Below are 20,595 nucleotides of genomic sequence, written 5' to 3'. Positions count from 1 at the left end.
GGGTTACACCACCCTTTAACAGACAGACACATGCTTGTCGCTGCTGCTTTAAGGATGCAGGTGTGGCTACAGCCCACACATTTCACAAAGACAGAAAAAAAAGAAGAATTTTTTTATTGTTTGTGGAGCGCACTTTGAGGGTTACACCACCCTTTAATAGACAGACGCATGCTTGTCGCTGCTGCTTTAAGGATGCAGGTGCGGCTACAGCCCACACATTTCACAAAGACAGAAAAAAAAAGAAGAATTTTTTTATTGTTTGTGGAGCGCACTTTGAGGGTTACACCACCCTTGTCGCTGCTGCTTTGAGGATGCAGGTGGAATTTAGATGGGATTTGGAACCGGGGACACACTACCTCCATCAATTGTCTAAATCCCACTGCACTAATGGCGGATACCGGACGCACATCTAACACCAACATAGCTGTCAAGGCCTCAGTTATACATTTTGCTTCAGGATGACTGCTGTCGTACTTCATCCTCCTCGCTAGGGACTGTTGGAGGGTCAATTTTTTTGTAAAAGTAGTGGTGTTCCTACTTCCTCTCTGGGATGATGAACAACTCCCAGCAGCAGCAACAGCATATACATGCTGCTAAGGCGCACACAAACACAGAAAATAATTTTTTATTTTTGCTGGAGAGTAGTGCACTTTGTGGGTTACACCACCCTTTAAGAAATGAGCCAGCCGGCCCTTTACTTATGGGACACAGGCGCACGCTTGGCGCTGCTCCTTTGTTGATGCACGTGCAGCCACAATGCACACAATTCACAAACACAGAAAAAAAAAAATTATTTTGTTTGGAGTGCCCTTTGGGGGTTACAGCACCCTTTAACAGTCAAGCCAGCTGGCCCTTTAATTATGCAACACAGGCGCACGCTTGGCACTACTTTGTTGATGCACGTGCAGCTACTGCACACACAATTCACAAACACAAAAAAAAATATTTTTTTATTTTGTTTGGAGTGCCCTTTGGGGGTTACAGCACCCTTTAGCGGTCAATCCAGCTGGCCCTTTATTTATGGGACACAGGCGGACACTTGGCACTACTTTGTTGATGCACGTGCAGCTACTGCGCACACAATTCACAAACACAGAAAATATTTTTTTATTTTGTTTGGAGTGTACTTTGGGGGTTACAGCACCCTTAAATGGACAAGCCAGCCGGCCCTTTACTTATGACACAGGCGCACACTTGGCACTACTTTGTTGATGCACGTGCGGCTACTGCGCACACAATTCACAAACACAGAAAATATTTTATTTTTTTTTGCACTTGGGGGGAGCACCCCTGATGAACAGAGCACCCTCTGGACAGCACTAGAGCACCCCTTTAGCACTGGGACTTTGCACAGGACTTTGGAGTGGACACAGCCCCTATGGACAACTGACTGCACAACACTGTCCAGCCAGCCCCTATGGACTTTGGAGGAGTGGACACAGCCCCTATGGACAACTGACTGCACAACACTGCCCAGTCAGCCCCTATGGACTTTGGAGGAGTGGACACAGCCCCTATGGACAACAGCAGCACAGCACAACACAGCCAGTCCCTATGGACTTTGGAGGAGTGGACACAGCCCTTATGGACAACAACAACACAACGCAGCACAGCACAGCACAACACTACACTGCACTACACTACACTACACTACACAGCCCAGACAGCCCTAACTCCCACCCTCCCTCTTCACTTTCCACAGCCGAGTGAGAAAATGGTGCAGACGCGTGTACCTTATATAGGATCCAAAACCCGCGAGACCCGGAAGGCGGGATGATGACGTATTGCCTCGATTTCAGATCCAAGTCATGCGGGAAAAGTCGAGCCTGACTCGGATCGGCCTTGGATCGGGAGGCTCGGGGGGATTGGATTTCAGAAATTCGAACCCACTCACCCCTAATATAGAGTAGACATCCTAAATTCTACAACTGTTCTATTCAGAAATGTAAGCAAGAGTCAGGAGAGGCCTCAGAGAACATGAAAAAAGATACTCTAGATGCTGGACGTCAAGGGATTTCTCCATCATGTTCTGAAGTGTGGAAAGGTTTCATTCACATGTTTTCTATAAAGCAGTTCAAAGTTATAGCCTTCAAAGTGTCTGGCTATAACACCCACCTTTGCCAGGAATTACCAAATATTATTACAAGATAAGGATTCATATGTCCGGAATCTGTCTGGGAATTCATGGATCGTATTTGGCCTGAATGCACTAAGACATCCAGTGATTCTGTCACTGTGTTCTGTAGCAGACTTTATTCCTACCTGAATCGCAAACTGAAATACAGAATAGTAAGCACAGACAAAATGGAGGCCTTTGTTATTTTGCTGCCTGCATGCCATCCAATACCTCCCAGACTACACCCACTGGGGGGAGCAGGTCTTGATAATGACCATCCCCATCTGTTGCTAGGCCTTCTTCTTCCAAACCATCCATCCGGGACTTCCTGTCCAAAAAGGGTGAGCAGGGTACAGAAAGAGGAGCTAGATGTCCCCAATGGCATTTTTTTTCATCTATAATAGATGATGTGGAGAGATAAGAGCTTCAGATGTTGGAACACGGGCTCCCACCTATTTGGCTTCCCTCCAGAGAACATAGCTCTGTTCCTCAGGAAGTGTCTATGCCTGAGCTGATAGGTAGGTAGTCTCTGTCTGTTTGTAAACACCCTTCAGGAGATAGCAGCCCAAAATAACAACAACTATAATAATGTGTCCACTGATAACCAGCCTGATCCCTTAACAGCAACATACCCCGTATGGCCAACTCATAACATGACACCCAGTTTGCAGCCTCCTTTTCCTTATGACACTAATCCAGTAACCATGGTTGATCAATCAGCCATGTGTGGTCCACCCAAGTTTTGGCCTTCTACATACTAACATATTCACATATCTAAGAAGTGGACAGTGGGAACAATTGCAATTTGAAGGCCACTAACTAACTGTTTTTTAATGTCCCTGTACAGGTTGGAAAAAGCCTTTACAGAACAGAAGGTTTGCAAAGGATTATTTAAGTCAATTGTTTTTTGGAAGCACTCTTCATGGTCCCCTTCTGGGATGAAAATCCACTCCTACCTGCAGAAGCAGGCACAGGATTCTCAAGAAAGACACAAGTAAGGACTTAAATCATGGGTAGCCAACCTCGGTCCTCCAGAGCTAACATTTTCCAGATGACCTAGCTGGTGCACAGGTGTATTCATTACTCACCAAAATATTTAGAAAGATCCACAGGTGCAGTTAATTATTATAGTTTTGATTCTGTGAGGAGACCTGGAAAAAAAGCCTGTTGGTAGCTCTCAAAGACCAGGGTTGGCTAACCCTGCCCTTAAATCATAGATCTTACACTTGTCCACATATCTGTCCTGGTTAAGTGGCACTTTGAGGCCACTAACTATGTTTTTTTTATGTCCCTGTACAGGTTGGGAAATGCCTTTATAGAAGGTTTTCAAAGTATTATTTAAGTCAATTGTTTATTTTTTTTATTTGAAAGCACTCTTCCTGGTCCCCTTCTGGGATGAGAAAATCAACTCCCAGCAGCAGCAGACAAGCACAAGTATTCTTCTGTGGCAGGGACTGATGTAAATGTGCTGTATCACATTTTTTTGTAAATGCCTCCTCCCCTCCCCTTCTTCCTCATAAATTTTCTTTTGAATCAAAAAACAAAATTAAATTTACTATCAATCAACCCTCCCTGTCCCTGCCCTACCTTCAACTACATACATACTCCATCTCCCTCAGGCCTCTCTTGAATAATAAAAGTGTTTCCTGATGTGCCATGTTTGAAGTTGCATTGCCATGTGTTTGTGCTGCTCACTGCTGCAGCTTAGTTTAGTCAGCCAGCTATCTTGGTGCAAATTTTGGGCCTAAACAAGATGAACAAATCAATATTGTGAGCTGTGAGGTGGTCAAAATTGACTGCAAATTAGTGGAAATAAATATTATTGAGGTTATTAATACTCTAGGAACAAAAAAGGCAAATTTTATGTGATTTTAGATGTTTTTTTGATTTAAAAAAAAAAAATCCAGATCCAAAACCAAAACACAAAAACAAAACACGGAGGTGAGGTTTTGGCAAAACCAATCCATATCCAAAACCAGGGGAGATCCAGATCCAAAACCAAAACATGGGGTCGGCTACGTCTTTACTTATAATGTTCCTGCTCCTGCTTTAATTAAGATGTTCCATCAGCAGTTCTCTCTTTTGACTTTCTAATAGGTATCCAGAGGCCACATGTAAAAGGCAGTTACTGTCACAAACCACTGGACTGCATCTCCTACTTACTGTGTTCAGGCCATCACTGATCCTTCTTGCCTTGCAGCAGTGGTTGCTGAACTGTGACTCCTGGGTGCCACCATCTTGCTCCCACTTCCATGAGGAACTGACCAATCCCATTCCTGGATATGCAGACAACTTATTGGTATCAACCAATCATGGCCAGCAGGGGTGTATCTAGGGATCCAAGCACCCCTGGCAATGTAATGGACTGGCGCCCCCCATGCAGTGCCCCCAGTAGTAACCCTCCAGCTGCATTGCCCCCAGTAGTCCCCCCTATACAGTGCCCCCAGTAGTAGACCCCAGTTGTAGTCCACCCTATACAGTGCCCTCAGTAGTAGTCCCCCTATACAGTGCCACCAGTAGTGGCAACCCCCTAAATTACCCCCAGTAGTGGCCACCCACCTAAATTGTCCCCAGTAGTGGCCACCCCTATACAGCAGGCACCCCATATAAAGTGCCCCCAGTAGTGGCCACCCCCTATTTCAGTGTCCCCAGTAGTGGCCACCCCTTTAGAGAGCCCCCAGTAGTGGCCACCCCTATACAGAGCCCCCAGTAGCACGCACCCCCCATAAATTGCCCCCAGTAGCGGCCACCCCCTATTTCAGTGCCCTCCTACACACACACAAAGAAAAAATATATAACTTACCTGATCCCCGCTCCTGATGCGACCGCCGCTGTCCAGTCAGAGTCCCACCTGCTCTTCTCCTGCATGGGAGAAACGTCATATGTCATGGAGCTCATTAGTGAGCTCCAGCTGGCTCCCTCCACGGATGACGCAGCAGCAAATCAGAGTCTGTCTGACTCTCATTAGCTGTTTCCTACTACAAACACACAGCCGCTGCTGGCGGCTGCGTGTTTGTAAACTGTGTAGGGCAGACCGCTCTCACTGCGGTCTGCCCTACACTTGTGGGGCCGGGGGACTTGTCCACCCCTTGGCTACTGGTGGCACTGCCGGCGGCGCCCCCTTTGGGCGGTGCCCCTGGCGAGTGCCATCCTGGCCAATGGGTAGATACACCCCTGATGGCCAGACTTCTAATAGCAGCAGCCTTCTGTGCACTCAATCCCGGAACATCTAATCTACATGGCGAGTAGAACTATGGCTGCTGGTTCCTGGATATCCTTCTGCTCTAAAGTTTGTCTTTTTTTTTCTTAGAATTCTCCTGGAAAGATTCAGAGGGGTATTCAATATGGGAGCGAAAAGTCTGTGCTGGACTTTTCGCTGCACATCGGAGATTTTTCAGGGATAAAGTATCGGGCGCCCCGTATTCAATATAAAATCTACGAAAACGGGACCTGGCAAAGTGGGATTTGCGATAAACTACAAAGTTTTCCTGGAAAAAATTGTAGGACCCCCTAAAGTTGTAAAAACATGGGGGATCACTATGGGTACCCCCTTTTTAGCCTGCAAATGAAAGTCGGGGATTTAAATAGCCACAGCAGGTGTTTTTTTCCCGACATTGAAGGAGTGTTGCAGAAGAGCATTTAGGTTATTTTTTTCATTTTTTAAGTGGTCCCATCAAATTTGGGGTACATGAAAATGGGTACTAGAATATTTTTATGTCCCTAAAGTAAGTTTTTAAAAATTCTGCAACTATGCACCTGCCGCTAATAGCCTATTCTAGAATACACCTGCCGCATACTAGCAGAATAGCCCTGAACCTATTTCCCTATTTTTAAACACTTTTTCCCATTTTTTTTTCCACCCCAATTTTTTTAATAATTTTTTGGGGTGTCCCTATTTTTTTTTTGGGCACAGTTATTTTTAAAATGTCATTCCCATGGGTGCAGGCTAATTTTTTTAAGCCTGCACCCCTAAACCCCAATTCTGCACTTTTTTTCGCCACCTATTCAGTGGTGAAAAGTTATCCCCGTTTTTTTTAAAAGACTTTTCGAACCTGCGAAAAGTCTTTGAAATTGAATACAGTGTAAAACTAAAACCTGCCTGTGTCATTGTTGCCGATATCCTGGTTTTCCTTTTCGGGAGGGAACAACCATTTGGGAGATCTGGTTCGTGTGATGCAGGCAGGTGGGTGGTAAAGGGGCATGGCAGCATATTTGCATCATCATGGCGTTGCTCCCCATTATACAAAGCCACAATTCCTGGCAATATAAAGCAGGGATGGGGCTTATAATGATAGAATTCAGTGTGAATTGAGTAATTAAGCCACCCGGGATTCCCACTTCATTTGGTGACAGTGGTAAATGGCCTCTGAGGGACTTGCTTATATTCTGGGTGTCAGGGAAAGCCACCCAAGATTCAGAAGTCTCCAGGACATTCTGGGAAAGTACATAAGTATGCCCCTGGTTATCTGGGCATTCTGGAATTTGTAATTCTCCAAGTATGACAGGGCTTGATGGGACCTGTAGTTCATCAGCAACAAAACAGCTTTATTATTAACTAGATTATTAACCCAATTTCCACTGTCCACAGGTGCTTGATACAGTATAGTACAATCAGCCCCAAACAGTGTGTCCCCCTTCTGCAGTGCCCCCACACACTGCTAGTAAAGCCTACTGCTGGAAGAAGAAAAATCAGGAGAACCCCATGCTCTTTGTATATTTTGATTAATTTTAAATGTTCTCTATGGCACCTCTATCACTCTGTGATTTTTTTCAATCTCATTTTTGGTGACTGAAAAAGTTACAGTCTATTACCTCTGACTATTTGGACCTTTAGCATGGGAAAATATTGGCGGAAACTCGCAGCAATGGATTTTTATAATATTTGGCAGGTTTCTGGCATTTTTGCAGCTATTTGCTCTCTGGACCTGATTCAGAAGTGGACACAGCTGTAGTATTATTGCAAAGCCACAGGAGGCATCTTACGAAACCACTGCAGGGTTCTCTGATTCGCTGCTGCATCCAAAGACGCAGCCATCGGATCAACTGTGTGACCATCGGAGAAATGAGTTACCCTCAGACATCTGGGGAAATTATGCTGCATGGCTCAGGGCCAGTGAAGCTGCACACCCAGAAAAAAGGGCCGACATGCCACATTTTTCTGGAATGCTCTGTTTAGCTGTCCCGTTGCCACCCCCAAATATTAACAGTATGTCAATCATGCTATTATGTTTGGGGCACTGTGAGCGACATCACATCCCCAGATCTGCACAAGTACAGTGCAGATCCTGCGTATGCATTAGGGGTGAGCACCGGCCACTTTTCATGTTTTGTGTTTTGGTTTTGGATCTGGATCTTTCTTCGTGTTTTGGATCTGGATTGGTTTTGCCAAAACCACCCTTCCATGTTTTGGGTTCTGGGTTTTGTGTTTTGGATCTGTATTTTTTTTTAAAAAAGAATAAAAACAGCTAGAATCACAGAATGTGTTGGTTTTTCTGCTCCTATACTATTATTCACCTCAATAACCTTAATTTCCACTCATTTCCAGTCTATTCTGAACACCTCCCACCTCACAATAGTGTTTTTATGTCAAAAAGGCCATGCTAAGTGACACGAGTGGGCGGCACAAACACGTTGCCCATCTAGGAGTGGCACTGCAGTGGCAGACAGGATGGCAGTTTGAAAAACTAGGCCCCAAAAAGTACATAATGCAAAAAAAAAAAAGAGGTGCAAGGTGGAATTGTCCTTGGGCCCTCCCACCCACCCTTATGTTGTATAAACAGGACATGCACACTTTAACAAACCAATCATTTCAGCGCCAGGGTCTGCTACACGACTGTGGCTGAAATGATTGGTTCGTTTGGGCACCCACAAAACAAGCTGGCAATTAATCTGTCCCTGCACAAACTGGCTCTACGGAGGCAAGATGTCGTCCTCATCCTCCTCATCCACCGATTCCTCACCCTCTTCAGTGTTGTGTACATCCTCATCCTCACAGACTATTAACTCGTCCCCGCTGGAATCCACCACCACAGGTCCCTCTGTATGTTCTGGAGGCTGGTCCCCCTGGAAGAGTTGGTAATTCATTTTTATGAACATCATCTTCTCCACATTTTGTGGAAGCAGCCTCCTACGCCTTTCGCTGACAAGGTTCCTGGCTGCACTAAACACTCTTTCGGAGTACACACTGGAGGGGGGGCAACACAGGTAAAATAGAGCCAGTTTGTACAGGGGCCTCCAAATTGCCTCTTTTTCCTGCCAGTACAGGTACGGACTGTCTGACATGCCTACTTGGATGCTGTCACCAATGTAATCCTCCACCATTCTGTCAATGGTGACAGTATCATATGCAGTGACAGTAGACATGTCAGAAATTGTTGCCAGGTCCTTCAGTCCGGACAAGATGTCCAAACTTGGTCCTGCCTGCCCTGCATCACCACCAGCGGGTTGCTTCGGATACCTAAGTTTTTTCCTGGCAGCCCCAGTTGTGGGAGAAAATGAAGAAGGAGCTGTTGACGTGTCACGTTCCGCTTCAGCTGACAGTGTTTTCACCAGCAGGTCTTTGCACCTCTGCAGGCTTGTGTCAGCTGGAAAGAGAGACACCACATAGGCTTTAAACCTAGGATCGAGCACAGAGGCCAAAATGTAGTGGTCTGATTTCAACAGATTGACCACCCTGGAATCCTGGCAAAGCGAATGAAGGGCTTCATCCACAAGTCCCACATGCCGAGCGGAATCGCTCCATCTTAGCTCCTCCTTCACTTTCTCCAGCTGCTTCTGCAAAAGCCTGATGAGGGGAATGACCTGACTCAAGCTGGGAGTGTCTGAACTGACTTCACGTGTGGCAAGTTGAAAGGGTTGGAGAACCTTGCACAATACGGAAATCATTCTTCACTGCGCTTGAGTCAGGTGCATACCCCCTCCTTTGCCTATGTCATAGGTGGATGTATAGGCTTGAATGGCCTTTTGCTGCTACTCCATCCTCTGAAGCATATAGAGGGTTGAGTTCCACCGTGTCACAACCTCTGGCTTCAGGTGATGGTGGGGCAGGTTCAAGAGTGTTTGCTGGCGCTCCAGTCTTCAGCACGCAGTTGCTGAATGGCGAAAGTGGCCAGAAATTTTTCGGGCTACCCAAGGTGTCTCCTGCACGCCCCTGTCGCTTTTCAAAAAATTCTGCACCACCAAGTTTATTGTGTGAGCAAAACATGCGATGGGCTGGAATTTGCCCAGATGTAATTACCGCACAATATTGGTGGCGTTGTCAGATATCACAAATCCCCAGGAGAGTCTAAGTGGGGTAAGCCACTGGGCGATGATTTCCCTCACTTTCTCTAAGAGGTTGTCAGCGCTGTGCCTCTTTCTGAAACCAGTGATACACAGCGTAGCCTGCCTTGGAACGAGCTGGCGTTTCTGAGATGCTGCTACTGGTGACGCTGCTATTGTTGCTTCGTAAGGTGATACATCTACCCAGTGGGCTGTCAAAGTCATATAGTCCTTAGTCTGCCCTGTTCCACTTGTCCACATGTCCATGGTTAAGTGGACATTGGGTACAACCGCATTTTTCAGGACACTGAGGACACTTTTTCTGACGTTTCTGTACAGTCTCGGTATCGCCTGCCTAGTGAAGTGGAATCTAGACGGGATTTGGAACCGGGGACACACTACCTCCATCAATTGTCTAAATCCCACTGCACTAATGGCGGATACCGGATGCACGTCTAACACCAACATAGCAGTCAAGGCCTCAGTTATACGTTTTGCTTCAGGATGACTGCTGACGTAATTCATCCTCCTCGCTAAGGACTGTTGGAGAGTCAATTGTTTAGTAAAAGTAGTGATGTTCCTACTTCCTCTCTGGGATGATGAACGACTCCCAGCAGCAGCAACAGCAGCAGCGGCAGCAGTAGGCATAGCAATGCAGGATCCTCCGGAGGAATCCCGGATAGGAGAGTCAGTCATGCCAGAGACATGGCCTGCAGGACTACTTCTGATCCTGACTAAGAGGAAATTGATGAGGAGGGAGTTGACGGTGTGGTGTGGTTTGTAGGCGCTTGGATACAACAGGACAATGGGATTTAGGTGGCCCTGGACTGCTTACAGTCTTAGCCAAAGTTTCTGAACTTGACAGTAACTTTTTATGAACGCGCTGCAGGTGCCGTATAAGGGAGGATGTTCCTAGGTGGTTAACGTCCCTGCCCCTACTTATTTCACCTTTACATATGGTACATATGGCAAGACAGTTGTTGTCGGGATTTGGATAGAAATATTGCCAGACCAAAGAGGTGGAATGTTTGGTCTTCTGTCCAAGCATGACCGTGATGGGCTTTTTCATCCCACGGACAACAACTGTCTCCCCCGGAGCCTGATTTAAACAAAGAACATCACCATCAGAATCCTCCTCGCCAACTTCCTCCTCAGCGCCAGCTACACCAGTATCCTCATCCTGTTGTACTTCAACAGTGACATCTTCAATTTGCATATCAGCAAGTGGACTGTGGGTGCTCCTTTCAGCATTTGCAGGGGGCGTGCAAATGGTGGAAAGAGCCACCTCTTCCCGTCCAGTGCTGGGAAGGTCAGGCATAGCAACCGCCACCACACTTGGACTCTCCTTGGGGATTTGTGATATCTCCTTAGAATGCACAATTCTTCGCTGTGCTTTTGCCAGCTTATCTCGCTTGATTTTTTTAGTGGGAGGAGGGCTTCCATCGTCATGTGAATCTGAACCACTAGTCATGAACATAGGGAAAGACCTTAACCATTCCTTGCCACTCCGTGTCATAAATGGCATATTGGCAAGTTTACGTTTCTCTTCAGATGATTTAAATGTTTTTTTCAAGGTCATTTTCCTGAACTTTGTCATTTGGGATTGTATGTGCCCTCTACTATGACATTGGGCATCGGCCTTGGCAGACGACGTTGATGGCATGTTATCGTCTATGTCATGACTAGTGGCAGCAGCTTCAGCACTAGGAGGAAGTGGTTCTTGATCTTTCCCTATTTTATTTTTATCGGAGAAAGTTTGGTCCTCCATTTAAGTTATATTGATATATACGTGCTGCTAAGGCGCCCACAAACACAGAAAATAATTTTTTATTTTTGTTGGAGACTAGTGCACTTTGTGGGTTACACCACGCTTTAAGAAATGAGCAAACCGGCCCTTTACTTATGGGACACATGCTCACACCTGGCGCTGCTCCTTTGTTGATGCACATTAAGCCACAGTGCACACAATTCACAAACACAGAAAATATTTTTTATTTTGCTTGGAGTGTACTTTGGGGGTTACAGCACCCTTTAATGGTCAAGCCAGCTGGCCCTTTACTTATGACACAGGCGCACGCTTGGCACTACTTTGTTGATGCACGTGCGGCTACTGCGCACACAATTCACAAACACAGAAAATATTTTTTTATTTTGTTTGGAGTGTACTTTGGGGGTTACAGCACCCTTTAATGGACAAGCCAGCTGGCCCTTTACTTATAGGACACAGGCGCATGCTTGGTTCTGCTCCTTTGTTGATGCACGTGCAGCCACAGTGCACACAATTCACAAACACAGAAATTTTTTTTTTTTTTTGCACTTGGGGGGAGCACCCCTGATGGACAGAGCACCCCCTGGACATCACTACAGCACCCCTTTAGGACTGGGACACTGCACAGGACTTTGGAGTGGACACAGCCCCTATGGACAACTGACTGCACAACACAATCCAGCCAGCCCCTATGGACTTTGAAGGAGTGGACACAGCCCCTATGGACAACAGCAGCACAGCGCAGCACAGCACAACACTACACTGCACTACTCTACACAGCCCAGCCAGCCCTTATTCCCACCCTCCCTCTTCACTGTCCACAGCTGAGTGAGAAAATGGCGCCAAAGCGGGTACCTTATATAGGATCCAAAACCCGCGAGACACGGAAGGCGGGATGATGACGTTTTGCCTCGATTTCAGATCCGAGTCAGGCGGGAAAAGTCGAGCCTGACTCGGATCGGCCTCGGATATGGGGGGCTCGGGGGGGGGGTTCAGATTTCAGAAATCCGAACCCGCTCACCCCTAGTATGCATATATCTAAAAACATTGTACAGTTTACGTACATGTATAAATTAGGCATTCTATTAAAAATGGCATTCTGTAATTTGCTGGAATATTGCCAGAATCCTGCTACTGCAGCACATTTGCAGGCTATTACATCCCAGTCCAAATGTTTATTTGCACATGAATGACTTTTTCTGGTATGTTAGTTATGCTATGAATAACTTCTTGAATTATTATCCTCCCCAAAAACATTTTTTGATCACACAGGGCTTTCATTTGGTATTTTATATAAATTGTATGTATTATTTCTTGTGTGGGCATTAAACATCACGTTGTGAAAGAATTAGGATTGTAAATGATAAAACAGCATTTAGTGATTAATACTGTTGTATGCAAATGGTTTTACACAGGTACAATTGAATAGAATGGGTATCATTGACAGTAGAATCCATTTGACATTTAGAAAACATATTTTGCAAAGTGGCACTGTAGGAAGGGGTTAAGAACCCAAAAAAAGGTATGATTTATTCAATCGATGAAATTGTGGGAGCTGAGGGGACATTTAAATTCAAAGACATGTTGTGTAAATCACTCGCCATTTGCAGCCTTCAGCTCGTTACAAATGTATAGCTGCCCAGAACACAGTCGATGTGATTAAGCAGGCAAACAGTTTTAGCAGTAAAGCCATAGGTGTAACCATTAGAAAAGACCTCTGTGCAACCTCTAATGGCAATGAGATAATGTCATATTGTATGTATGTCATAATCTTTTCTTCATAAAGCGACTTCCTATGTGGTGATGCGATCTGCTGAAGGGAGAAATCATTGGTAAGCAAAATAACTGCGTATTAAGGTCACAAGGGTTAAGAACATAAAACAATAGTAGTTGTCACTGAACTTAAGTGTAACATCCTCTGTCCTCTTCTTCAAAGCAGTTACAGTATAACACCTTAATGTAGCACGCAGAACTGGAGAGGGAGGGACCACCTTCACAGTGCAGCTGGAATTGTAAGCTGTCTGCCTCTGCTGTTAGAAATATGTGGAGAAATTACCTATCATTCCCTGTAGAGACATCTAGTAACCATCCCAGTCCTGCTTTTTAGTTTGGTGATAATATGCTGCTATCAGTTTTAATAGGCCCATGCTGGATTCAGAAGGTATTATGGATTGTACAGCAAGCATATTGTCATTAAATTAAATTTTCAGAACATTCCCCAGCTCATCACAAATACCACAGAGAGTAATCATAATCGGTTCTGAACACATGTGTAATTGCCTTCAGCTGGCGTTTTTTACAGTTGACATTGTTCAGCAGTGATAAGGTGATTGGTGATTTGAATACACAGCTTGTTTCATAGCTGCCGTAATTGAAATATGGTATGTGTGAATGGAAGATTACATTAAGACTTAGGATAATCACCTGACATGAGAGTAATTGAGTCTACAATCTGCCACTGAGTCTCTCAGGGAGGGCTGAAATGAAAAGAAGACATTAGTAGATTATACCACTGCTGGCTCTGCTCTGTGCTAGAGTGCCAGGTTGGCATTCCAGTACTGCGGGCGATGCGTGGATGCCGTCTAGGGCACCATAAATGAAAAGAAAAGAAAGAAAAAACAGTTGATAAGAAAAGTTTAACTTAACCCTGGGGACAATGGGGTCTGTAGGACTATTTATTACTTAAACTAATTTTATCATATTTGGCACATTTTTTATTGTTGTTATGCACATTAGCTGATCATTTTAGCTTCTGTGTAGAAGCTGCATTTGTATTTATTATTATTTAGCTTTTTATCCACACAAAATGTTTTTTGGAACTCTAATTTCATGTACATAATTAGAATATTACTATAGCTGCATACACACACACGATTTTTTTAATGAACGATTTTAGTAAACGATTTTTTCCCTTGAAAAACTTAACTAAAATAGTTTACTAAAGTTGTTCATTTACTAAATGTCATGAACGATTTTTATGAACTACAAACGATTTTTGCATATTCCCTTAATGAAAATCGTTGAGTTGACAAGTCTGACTGAACTACAAACTACAAACGACAAACTACAAACTACAAAAGTGAACGCGCATGAATGATAATCGTTCATCGTTTGACTCAGAAAGTGAACGATTTTTGCAAACGATTATCGTTAAACGATATCTTTTAACGATAATCATTAAAAAAATCGTTGTGTGTGTATGCAGCTTAAGAAATATGTGGATGCAAATATATAAAAGTACTGTACAGGTTTGTATCGAATTGCATTATCAATCCAGTTTGCAACAGAGATAATACAACTGGTTCAGAAAGTATAAAGGTTACAACGAACAGTACTGCATTTAAAAGTCCTTTTTTTTAGCAACCTGTGATGTCCAGCTGTGATGTAAATTATTGGAATGTTATACCCCAATCTTAAAGACAGACATGTGCAATATTGACATTTCTTTTATCCATCCTTTCTGCACTGACTTTAAGGCTGCTGCAATGGTATCCGGTCCATTCATCTACAATAATAACATCTAAAATACAAAGATCGACAACATTAGATCGACTAACGATCGACCGACAGTAATGATTGACAACCAAAGCATCAACTACACTAAAATATAGACATATAGAAGATCGCCACTAATGAAATTTCAACAGATGTTGGATCGACTACACAAAGATCGACAGATACACATATAGACAGATATATTATCGACAACACATGTAATAGACAAATGAAAAGATTGACTGATATAGCAGTTACAGACCACTCATTAAATAGTGTAATGTTATATCTCCTGGCCTCCTCAATAATATATTGACCAATGTACAGTATATATACTGTGTGTATATATACACACACATATATATATATATATATATATATATATATATATATATATATACACACATACACACACTATCCAAAAATCTGGCACTCCTTTATACCAAAAATAACCTTACCCCATTGCCAGCACTAGCATGTCAGAATAGAAATTCCCAGCATAGCCCTTGGACCCTCCAGGTCCTGGCACCCTAATGCTAACCACAACCTGCAGCCTATAACCTGGCCAGTTTATACAGCATCAGGAGCTATGAGCAACATGTGTATGAGAGTTTTAAACCCTTCCTGTGCTGCCGACTTCCTGCTGGCTCTGGGCGACCTGGAAAACCCGGAATTCTATATTTCCAGTTTGAGCTGTGCAGCCCAGAAATTCCGGAATTCCAAACTTTTATTGTAGGTGCAGAATGTGTCAATCTTGTTTTCCTCTCCCTTGGAGGGAGCTGATCCCAACAGGTGAGAGACCACCCCTCTCACCACACATCCCCCCTGTTTGCTTTTCCAAGCTTGGGGAAGCGCACTTTTCCTTTTGCAATAGCTGAGAACATTCAGCCTATGAACCACCTTTCCAGACATGTCTTCTTCATACCCCCTGAATGTAGTGGGTTCTGCCAGAGGAGCAACAATCCTTCTTTTTTTGAGGACACTGGGCTCTGCTCTTTTCCACTGCCCAGCAGGCAAAGTATCCCTCAAAGAGCCAGTGCAACATCCGAGTGGTCTAACGAGAAGTACAGGGACCAGACTTTCTTCTTGCTGGAAAGCTTGTTGCTGTGCCGCAGGAATACGGTCACTGCTTTATGTTGACTCTTTCAGTTGTATTTATCCCATCTCTATTAAGGCAGTGTCCCCTGGCAGGGAAAAAAACACATCCTAATTATTACGAACTAAGGCTTCTGATCCTTTTCGCTGTTTTGCTGACAAGTTGTCCGCCAGCGGAACTTCTGTAGGGCCAAGTTAACTAGAGCGGCCCCCAGGAACCCAAGGTGTGGTGGTTTCCAGCACATCCATGGCAACATCTGCAAATATTTCTGTCTGGCCATAACTGGGCTAAGTGTTGCAGATTTCTTTCCTCAGATATTAATTGCACAGAGGTTCCCTCTCCAAAGAGAACTGGCAATGCTTTTCTACTCTTCTCCCTATTTGGAGGTAGGGTCTTGGAGACTTTACATTGGTGTTGTCTTTGTGGTTCCTTCACGAGCTCAACAAATCCTGGGAAATTGCGTCCCAATATGATAGGATAGGGGAGCTTAGGACTAACCACAGCAACCACCTCATAAGCGTGCCCCTTTATTGTGAGGCTCACTCGCACCCACGAAAAGTTTTCTGTGGATCCATGAACACAGAGTACTTCACTAACCATGGCACATTTTCCACTGGCCTGGGCAGGAAAGGTTCTGAGATCAGGGTTAGCTCACTCCCTGAGTCTGTAATAGCTGGGAGCTATTTAGTAACACAGTTTATGACATTAACTGGGGTCTGAAATTCAGGGGTACCATTGTGCAAAAAGCGGGGTATGTAGCATTCATACTAGCAACCCCACACTCCATAGGATCAGTTTTTCTGGAACATCCCGTCTTATATGACCTGGCTCTCCGAACTCATAGAAAATTACCCTGGCATCTCTAGTGGCATTTCCTTGAGGATGGTTGACATTCACGGTCACAGGTCAAAAGGGTGCCATATTAATGGGTCACTCATTCCCTGGTTTCTTTTTAGGCATTCTTGTCATATTTCCTGCGGTCTCATACTACTTTAATACTGTAACTAATTCCTCTAAATTCTGAGGATCTGCATGTATGACCCAGCACTGCATACTCTGCCCTTGGGTTCTTATACACTGGTCAATAACCAGCATCTCTACAATCTGAGTGGCAGGGCAGTCTTCTGGCTGGAGCCAACTCTTTTCATATGGCGAGTTCTGCAATTTTCTTCCAAATAGGGACCCCTGGTAGTAGGGTCCATTCATGGAAGTGATGTGCCTTCCCAGAAGGAGTAAGACCTGACCTAGCTAGAATGGCACATTTGACTAGGTCATATTTCTCCACCTCAGCAGAGGACAAATCAGCATAGGCTTTCTGAGCCTCACTAGTAAGATAGGGGGCAAGTCTATCAGCCCAAGTATCTGGTGGCCACTATAAATGCTGTGCCACCCTCTCAAATATGCCTCTGGGTCATCTGAGGCAGATATTTTCATCAGATGCCCAGCACCCGCTGTGCCCATTGACTGGGTCACTAACTGTAACATTCGTTCCTCTGTCTTTTGGTGAGAGGCCAACAAATTTACTATTTGGTCTGAAAAACTTCCTCCATTTTTATAATGGGAGGGGTATGTACATGTGTAGGTGCTTTTAGATAACAAGCCAGTTTACACAAATAAATATCTCTTTCTTCAGCAAAGCAATTGTAATTTACGTTTAACACAGAAAAAATAACACTGCTTTTATTTTCCTCCAGCAATACAGTGGTTAAACAGAACACAGGAAAAAAAACTGGCTTTTATTCTTCCAGCACTGCAGTGCTTAATTAGACCTCAGTAATATGTGTGTCTTGCGCTTGCTCAGTGAACAGGTGAACTTAATTAGACAGCATATTTGCTGGTGAAGATACTAATCAGCATTTGTTATATCTCAAGCACCTTAGTAATAACAAAGCAAAGTAACTTTTTTTTCTCAGTACACACATAACCCAAAGTTTTGCACAGCAAGTTATGGTGCATACACATGGAGCGATATTAATGCACGATTTAAATAACAATATCGTTAATATCATAATCTTTCAAATCATGCATTTTTTGCTCCCTACCAATGACCAGCAATGCGCAAGCATGTATGGATGATAGCAATATGATCCATTGGCCAAACATGCTGGCCAACCTGCTTGATATCGAGCAGGTTACTATAGGTACCCGTGATCATTGATTGCAGGTTACTGTAGTCATCAGTAAGTTGGTGGTGTGCTGAATGATTGATATCGATCATTCAGCACACCAGGGAGGGTGCAAGACAATCAGCCAGTGATATTGTATTTCTGGCTGATCGCTCTGTGTGTACGCACCATTACAGTGTAATGCATGTTACACAATGTCCTTAACACAACAGTGTTTTTTCTGGTTCACCAACCATACTCACATATACCGAATGATCTGCCTTGTCAGTACCTTTGCCACACTAGAAGCAGTTTGCCGTATGCACTGTGACAAAGCAGTGCAGAGGTCCCCGTATTGGCCACCACATTTAACATGGGGTATAGATTTGAGGATTCCAGACAGGCAAGTATTTTTGGTAAAGCATATGTGAGGTTAGGCCTGCACACATACAGGCACATAATAATAAAATAAACAAACAAACATAAAAGCATCAGCACACGTTGTGCTAATCAGTCAGCAGTGGCTTGCAGCCACAATTTGGGCATGCTCTCCCAGAATAGCCCTTGGACCCTCCAGGTCTTGGCACCCTAATGCTAACCACCAACCCCAGCCTATCACCTGGCCAGTTTGTTCAGCATCAGGAGCCATGTGCAAATGGTGTGTGAGAGCTTTAAACCCTTCCTGTGCTGCCAACTGATGGCTCTGGACAACCTGGCAAAACCCAGAATTCCATATTTCCAGTTTGAGCTGTGCAGCCCAGAAAACCCGGAGGGAGCTGGTCCCACTAGAATGTGGGCAATTCAGGTGAAAGACCACCCCTGTCACCACAATATATATATATATATATATATATATAAAATAGTCCATAGAAAATCGCAGACCTCATGTTATGTAATGGGTGCAAGGTAATTAATCATTCAAATATAATGCTTACACTGTATCCAAGGAAACAGGCAACAGGCAGCACCAACCAGAACACCAGCTTTGTAGCAAAAAAGACAAACATTTATTTCAATTAAAAAAAGGCATATAGCTGCATTCCATCGATGTAGATGACATAATGATACTTATCATGTCGTAGTTATTGTAGGCATATTGGTAGCTCCCCGCCCCCAGCTCCAACCCCCCTGGGCTGGGAGCTATCAATATGCCTACAACAACTATGATATGATAAGTATCATTATGTTATCTACATGGATGGAATGCAGCTATATGCCTTTTTTGCATTGAAATAAATGTTTGTCTTTTTTGCTACAAAGCTGGTGTGCTGGTTGGTGCTGCCTGTTGCCTGTTTCCTTGGATACAGTTTAAGCATTATATATATATATATATATATATATATATATATGATGTGCACCAACCCCCGTGTTTTGGCTTTGGGTTTGGATCTGTATCTCCTCGTGTATTGAATCTGGATTTGGTTTTGCCAAAACTGCCCCTTGCTTGTTATGGTGTTGGTTTTGGATCTGTAAATTTTTTTTTAAAAATGATAAAAACTAGTACATCATTTGTTTTTTTTGTTCCTACAGCATTATTAACCTCAATTACATTAATTTCCACTTGTTTCCAGTCAATATTGACCACCTCACAGCTCACAATATTGTTTTAATCCGGTTTAGGCCCAAAATTTGCACCAAGCTAGCTGGCTGACTAAGCTAAGCGGCAGCAGTGGGTGGCACAAACACATGGCCATTCAACTTCCAACATGGCACATCAGGAAACACAGTATTTTTTCATTAATCAAGAGGCCTGAGAGAGTTGGATCATGTATGAAGTTGAAGGCAGGGCAGGAAAGGTTGATTAGTAGTAAATTTTATTTAATTTTTTGATTCCAAAGCAAATTTATGAGGGAGGAGGGAAGGGGAGGCATTTACAAAAAATATTTAAATCATTAACATCAGTCCTTGACCCAAAAGAATCCTTGAGCACTACACCTGCTGCTGCTGGGAGTGGATTTTCATCCCAGAAGGTACTTTAAAAAACAATTGACTGATAAACAATCCTTTGCAAGGGGGATCAAGTATGACAGCAGTCATCCAGTTGCAGTCATCCAGTTGCATAGTGAAGCACTGATGCCATAACATATATGTTGGTATTAGATGTGCATCCAAGATCTGCCAATAATGCAGTGGGTTTTAGACAGTTAATTGAGGTCCTGTGTCCCTGCTGCCAAATCCCATCAAGATTCCTCTTCACTACAAAAGCAATTTCCCAACCTGTACAGGGACATTAAAAAAAACCTTAATTAGTGGCCTCCAAAAAGCTTTTGTACCCACTGTTCACTTAACCACAAATATATGGACAAGCTGAACAGAGCAAACACAAAATTTCAGATATAAGGTTTAAGTCATACAGTGTCTTCCCAATGGACACAGATCTGAAGAGATGCGAAGAGCTGTTGGTAAGCAAATTGTCAGCTCAAGAGGCACATGATGCAGTGATGTTTTCTCCTTCAGTTTCTCCAGTAAGTGCATCTGCCGAGAAAAAACTAAACTTTCCCAAAAGACCCACTGGTGATGAAAATGAGTGAACACAAAACACAAAAACTTTTTGGATGGATGCGCTGCAGATGACATAACAGGGAGGAGATTCCTAGATGGTTAAGTTTACTACCTCTTCTTACTCTGGCTTTAGAAAGGGTACAGATGACTTGACAATAGTTGTCCAGATTTGGGCAGAAATTTTTCCACACATAAGAAATGGATTTTTTTGTCTTGTGCACAGGCATGACAATGGACTTTTCCATATCATGGG

The 20,595-nt window shown here is 43.8% G+C and overlaps 1 long non-coding RNA gene across 1 annotated transcript; it reads right to left on the bottom strand.

Annotated features, from left to right (window-relative positions):
• Positions 1-12,463: 12,463 nt before the first annotated feature.
• On the bottom strand, positions 12,464-15,208 carry LOC148519941 (uncharacterized). Its single transcript, XR_015878894.1, has 3 exons — positions 15,098-15,208; positions 13,569-13,621; positions 12,464-12,954 (listed from the first exon to the last, which is right to left on the bottom strand). It is a non-coding gene; the product is annotated as an uncharacterized LOC148519941 (long non-coding RNA).
• Positions 15,209-20,595: the final 5,387 nt, after the last annotated feature.

The sequence above is a fragment of the Taudactylus pleione genome, unplaced genomic scaffold (genome assembly GCF_031769625.1).
Source record: "Taudactylus pleione unplaced genomic scaffold, aTauple2 ptg000179l, whole genome shotgun sequence".
In the NCBI taxonomy this organism is placed as follows: Eukaryota; Metazoa; Chordata; class Amphibia; order Anura; family Myobatrachidae; genus Taudactylus; species Taudactylus pleione.
This window is presented reverse-complemented; position numbering and strand designations above follow the sequence as displayed.